At 38.2% G+C, this 6991-nt stretch overlaps 1 pseudogene; it reads right to left on the reverse strand.

Moving 5' to 3' along the window:
* Positions 1-3283: 3283 nt before the first annotated feature.
* On the reverse strand, positions 3284-4734 carry LOC115517647 (annotated as a pseudogene).
* Between the last annotated feature and the right edge of the window lie 2257 nt (positions 4735-6991).

Raw genomic sequence — 6991 nt, forward strand, 5'->3', positions numbered from 1 at the left:
AAGTGTGGTCCTGCCTTTGTGCTACTCTCTTGACTGGCTCTCTCTCCTCATCTACATTTGTTTCTGAGAATTCTTATGCAATCTCTAGGTGTTTTCTTTTCTGCTGTAAATTTACTCAATATCTTTGAATAAAACACATTCTTTTTTGTTTGTTTCCTTTCTAATTTACAGAATAATCTATAGGACTTTGTGTTCAACCATGGTATCTGTTTAAATTTTTTTTTTATTTTTTCTTTCTGTCATGGCTTATTAGAATAATAAAATAGTGGTAAGTGTGGATTGCACATCCTTTATTCCCTAATTGCTAGAGAGAAAACAGCCAATGACAAACAGGAAATTTCCTTAGAATCACCCTGCTGCATCTCAGAATCCACACTGTCTTTATGCCCTTGTGGGGTATGTTCTTGGGGGATGAGGATCTTAATCAGCCATTGTCAATCGCTCTATCCTGTTTAGTCAGTCATCAACTTTACAAAATAAGAAATTCAAAAGTCAGATTAGGTGGGGGGGAAAGAGGGAGAGAGAGAGAGGGAGAAATCCAACAAACTTTTATTTCTACTTTTCTTCTACTCTTAAAGCTTATTTTATTTGGACTTCAGGTGCACAGATCTTCATTTTTAATTGCTTTGTTGAAGACAGTCAATTTTTTTCATGGTCCAGCTGATAAATCTTCACAGTATGTTGGGTTTTGTAAAGTTTTAAATGGCTAATTTATTTTACATTTATTGTTTTTTGGTGTTTTTTTTTTTTTGGCCAGGGTTGAAGGCACATATCTGACTTTGCATTTGGCATGAACTTTTAGCACCATTTCAACTACAGCATTTATTCTCCTCACTGATGTTGACTGCATCAGAAAGCTCATGAATCTTAAAAGCTAGCACCTGGCGGTTGATTTTATCTCCATGTTACATGCTATGTGCAGAGGTGCACCTCCCCAGCCTCTGTGAGAACTCAAGAGCTTTCTCCAGATGCTGAAATATTGGTGGCTCATAACACTTAGGAGAGTTCTTCTCTGGGTGATGTTCTCAGCCAAAGAATTTCTTTAGAGCCCAAGGTCAAGTCCTCTTTCTACAGTCTGGACGCACCCTACCCTGATCAGTATAGGCATATGAAAGCCAGGTCCTTTACTTCAATGGGAATGACTTAGAAGGCCATCTCATTTCTGTAGGATTGAATGAGGCTTTTCTTGGGACTAAATCCTAGGTAAAATCCCTTCTTCCCAACCCTATTTTTTTTTCTCAAATGTGTGTTCTTGAGAGCATTCTTCAAAGAATTTCTCTTTAAATATAGGTTTTATTATTATTTAGGTGTGAAAGAGGTGGTCGTCACTGAAAAAATAGTTTGTTAGTCAGTTGTCAAGAAGAAGGGGCACACTACACCATGGTAGCAACATAGGGAAGCACTAGGGTCAGTCCGGAGGCAATGGGAGGGTGAGATACTGCGAGCAGTAATCATTACTAGGATTTTCAAGGGAAGGAACAAATGAAGCAAATTTTGTGAAAATGTCTGTAGAATCTGGGGCATGGAGGTTGTCCTTAGTAGCCTGGTACCTGGCACTGGAGTGGTGAGAACAGGTGATTGGGGATGTGGGTTCTGGATTGTTGGGTTTGCATTTAAAAAGCACAGTTAAGGGGCACCTGGTTGGCTCAGTTGGTTTAGCATCCAACTTCAGCTCAGGTCATGACTTAGTGCCTCATGGGTTCGAGCCCTGCTTTGGGCTCTGTGCTCACATCTCAGAGCCTGGAGACTGCTTCTGATTCTGTGTCTCCCTCTCTCTCTTTTCCTCCCCCATTCACTCTCTGTCTCTCTCTCTCTGTCAAAAATAGACGTCAAAAAAATTAAAAATTGAAAACCACACTTAAATACAGAGAACAAACTGAGGATTGCTAGGGAGGTGCCTGGTGGAGGGATGAGCTAAAAGGGTGACGCGCTTTAAGGAGGGCACTTGTTGGGTGAGCACTGGGTGTCATACATAAGTGATGAATCACTAAATTATACTCCTGAAACCATTATTACACTATGTGTCAGCTAACCTGGATTTAAATAAAATTGAAAAAAATACAACAAATAAATAAAAAATAAAAAACACACTTGTAGTCAGGTTGTATACTTCCCTAGAAATTGGGCAGCTCCTTTAGTGTTGGCAAGTCTCCAAATGTCAAAGCCTCAGAATACAGAAAATAAAAGACATAGCTCAGACAACTTCCTATGCGTAAGTTTTTATCTTAGATTCTGTCTCTCTGGGAACCATACCTAAGGCGCCTTCCATTTTGCTACCCACAGTGCATAGGCTCCTCCTCCTCCAGATGTTTAATGATTGACTTTTCCAAAGAGAAAAAAACCCTAATCCATGGCATTAGCTCCTTTGTGTGGTGTGATGATCCAGTCATGGCTGATTTCAAGCCATAACACTCATGTCACTGGGAGCTGGGAGAGACGCATAGGGTGGGAGCTGACTCCAGCATACCACTGGCTTCTCCTCAGGGGTGATGAAGACATTTTCATGAAGCATTTTCACCAGCTCAAGTATAACTAAATGCTACGTAAGTTGGACTTCATGAGTTTTCTCACTAATTCCTTACCCCACATTTCCCACGTATTGTAGGTTTGCAAACTTATTTTCTCCAGGTGTTGTCCTGGCATAATTTTCAAACTAATAACAAAAACAACTTTGTTAAGGCCGTATTTTATTTAATGCTTAATGAAAAAACAAAAGGCAGTGTCTTTTATTTTCAGATACTTTTTTAAAAGTCTGTGCTCAAAAATCACAAAGAGTTGGAAAGAATCTGAAATCATTAAGGCTTTAAATATACCTTACACAATCTTGTTTACATAAAAATACAAGTTAAATATAAACATTAAAAACTCCTGGTAATTTTATTAAATCGGTTTCATGTGATCTCCAGTTATATATAAAAGTTTCTTAGTTCTGTTATTTGTGAGAAGATCAGTACCAGATTGAATTACTATCTTTTGGCATAAGGCCCTAAAAAGCTTACTTCACCATTAATCTTTTACAAGATTAAATGCATTTCCTAATTAGAGATTACCTAAACATTGGAAAAAAAAGGAAAGAACAGTATTTTCATAAATCAACAAGTAACAGGGCTGTAATGTATCACAGAACATGAAGATATACATCTGTGCATATAACATTATATGTTATATACACACATGTCTGCATGTATGCCCCACCCCAACATGCTCACATACTCAGTCATAAAACAAAGCTTAATGTGATCCACTTTTCCAGTTCATTCTTCAGTTTTGCATTTTTTCTTCATTAATTATGAACAGCTTTGTGTCGTGTCATCCTCCCACTCTTGAAGACAGTAAGAAGAAGATCACGATGGAGTTCTTCAAGGTGTCCTTTTCTCAAGTGTAACAAAATTCTCTGCTGTTTCCTATGTAAACATAATCCTCCCTTTCGGGGCCTTTTGTTGGGATCAGCAAATGGATTCCTGAAGACAATAATCCCAAGGCCATGTGGTACAAGAAGGAAAAATTCAAGAGATACCTTATAAACCTCTGGAGCAGAGCGGCACCAGAACCAAAGGAAATATTTTTAACACTCCTTTTTTGTTGTTGTTTTGTTTTGTTTTCGGTTTATACCTTTCACAGTTTCACCTGAGGTATTTGTATACCGTTTCCTTGACTAGCTCTAAGATAACACGGCAGCAACTTGTAGCCCTTTGAATTCTCAGTAATAGGGAATTTCTTACCTAAAATATCTAAAATCTTTACTATAGTGTTAAGAGGATTTCAAGAATCAGGTCTAATTATTAGTGGTGCCTTGTACAGTTTGCTACTATTAAAAGTCTTAGATCTTCATCCCCTATTTTTTCGCACACATTATAAATGCTATAGCTATTCCTGACTACAGATACAAGCAGTAATGAAAGCTGTGTTACTTGATGTTCAAAAGCATCTTTTTTGCAGTCTTTACCGCAGGCTCTTGTGATACCGTATTGTGCCAATGGAACAGAATAGCCTGGAACAGGATCTTTTGTTCTGTATTTTTAATTAGAGCAATTCCTGCTACTGTATCTGTTCCTTTGAAGTTAACCGAGTGAGCAGACGCTCCTATGCCAGTGGTGTCTTGGAAGGACACTCCTCTGTAGCCAAAACCACATAACTTATATATCATCTAGATTATCAGAAGTTGCTAAGAAATATTTGGCCAATATTTTCTTCTGCTCTCTAGAATTTTTGTAGCCACTATGATTAGATACCAGGACTGAACAAGAATAGTCTCAATTCACTTTGTAAGTCATTAACATTCAATCTGTGTTTTCTACTGCAAAGAAACGGTTTCCTCTGGCAATGACAGAGCCCTCAGGAACAGCATTCACTTCTTTTGGAGGATGTCCATCATATTTCTCAAGAATGTAGTTCTATCAATTTTCATTAGAGACACCATCTTCGAAAGTTCATTAATCTTTTATTCTGCAATGTTTCTTCTGCTGTTCATCCGACCTAGTGATTATTTTTATTTCAGACATTGTCATTTTCACCTCTGTAAGTATGATTGGGGTCTCTTTTATATCTCCCATGCCTCTACTTAACAAGATCAGTCTTTCTTCTGACTTGTTGAGTACATGGAACAGGTGGAGTGCTGTTAGCGTTTTATTTCTTAACCTGGGTGGTGGATACATGGCGTGTGCTTTACATTACATTGGCACGTTATATCACATTGGTAAGTTTTACCTTTCTGTTTCGGGCATTTTTCTGCATGGGTATTGTATTCCAAAGTGAAACATTAGGTGACTCAAGAAATCATATTAGCTCCACATTCAAAACATCCCCAATTCAACTACCTCTCAGCATTTCCACCATTCCTATCCTGAGCCACTGCTCCATCATTCTTTAACTTGTTGATAGTAAACACCACCCCATTGGACTTCCATCTTCAGTCCTTGCGCCTATGGTCTTACTTTGAGCTCAAAGGTTAATGACATTGTTACAAAATACAATTTGGATCATGTTATCCTTCTACTCAAATCCACATGGCTTTTCATCTTACTCAGAGTCAAAGTCAAAGACTTTTTTATAGTTTGCATAGACTTCTATGATGTGACATTCTCTTAAACTTTTTCCTCAAATTTGTTGCCTTTACATTACCCATGCTAGCCTCCCTTGTGGACTTCTAACTTCTTGCATGCTCACCATCTTCAGAGGTATTATGCTGGAAATTTCCTAGGTCTTGAATATTCGACTCACTGATACCCCTGTGACTCACTCCCCTTCTCTCCATCAAATCTATATTTACATTTTATCTTCTTTGTAAGATTTTCCCTATTTCCCAGTCTAAATCAGTCTCTTTTCAGAGGCACCCATTCCCTTTTCTTATTTATTTTTTGCATAGCACGCCCCACCATCAGTCATAGTATCTATTTACATTCATCTGTTATTTGTCCTCCTCACACTAAACATAATCTTTAAGGGAAATGATTTTTATCACTTTTTAAGAATTCATTGCTTGAAGCTTCAGTGCCTATATCAGTGTCTCATGTGAAGTATGTACTCTGTAAATATTTGTTGAATGAATACTCTTAAACCATTATTCTCTACTTTCAGGTAATTTGTCCTCCTTGAGATTAAAAAAAAAAAAGCCTCTAGTGTTTATTTCAGTGGCTTGTACATAATGTGCAATTAATAGCTGTTTGTTGAATGAATGACTCCATGCCTAGCTAGTGGCAATGTAGTCCTGTTTTCCTAATGGTTACAGATGGGGAGTAGGAGTATGCACTCTGATGTTCTATTCTTGGCTTTTTTTCTGACTGCATTCAATATGCATGAATATTCATTACCTGTTTATTTTGGGACCTAAATATCAAATACTCATTTAGTAAACATGTTGGTATGGAAAACACTGGACAAGCCACTGCTGATTAAAACAAAGACAACGTATTCCTCCAGACTCCCAAAATATGCCTGCAAAATGAAATGTGTCCCTGCCTTCGACGGTATGCTGCTAAACGTGCATTTGCATATGCAGATACCAGATTCTGCCAACAGATCAGTTCATTGCCAATACAAAGCTGCCACTGAGGACATATTTGCTTCTCTTGTAAAGGCCAATACAGTTGTGTGGGCCACAAATGAAATGCATGCTGTTGGATTTGCAGGAATAGTTTTAGAGACTGGACAGGATTACCTATTTGCTGAAATAAATTAGGGAGCTGTTGCTGTCAGGTCTAAAAGCCCCTGCTTTCTCAAACAGCAAATACTGCCTGTTTTCTGTGAAAATATGCTGCTGCCAGAAAAACAAACAACAACAACAACAACAACAAAAAGAAAAAACAAAGAAAACTTCCTCTGTACCTCAACTTGGGCACATTTGGAATGACGGCCATCACTCCCCTATCTTTAGTTATTTCTGCAAGAACAATAAAGTTCCCAGAATAAGGAGCCTTGTGGTCTTGCTCCCAGGTCACACTGTTCTGTGGCGGTGGCACTGGCCAGTCTTAACCCTTCTCCACATGGGCAAGTCTCTCTGAAACGCAATGGCGGGCCCTGCAAAAGGGACTTAGCGGTTTATTGATCATTGCAGACTATAATAGCAATATTTCCCATTTTGTGAACCCACTGAAAATATTTACACAATGTTAAGTAAGCATCTGATCTAACATCATCACTTTACAGATGGGATAATGCTGGCCCAGAAAGGCAAAATGACTTGTCCAAAGTCATAGAACTAGCTACTTTCATGGTGGGATTAAAACTATCATCTGGCTTCTGACACCATGGTCTTTCCATTATGTTACTCTCACAGTCATGGGCCTACCTGTTAACCACTCTGGCTTGTAAATATTCACTTTTTTTAAGAGGTCACCCAGGAAGCAAATTAAAAATGTAGATCTTTGGTACCTCCCTCTCAGAAATTCTAATTTGGAAAGTCAGAGATAAAGCCTGAGAATTATGCTTTAGCATGTACTTCAGGTGAATTTAATGTAGATAACAGGCTACAATTTGAGAAATTCTAGTACCT

This window comes from Lynx canadensis, chromosome A1, assembly GCF_007474595.2.
Source record: "Lynx canadensis isolate LIC74 chromosome A1, mLynCan4.pri.v2, whole genome shotgun sequence".
NCBI lineage: Eukaryota > Metazoa > Chordata > Mammalia > Carnivora > Felidae > Lynx > Lynx canadensis.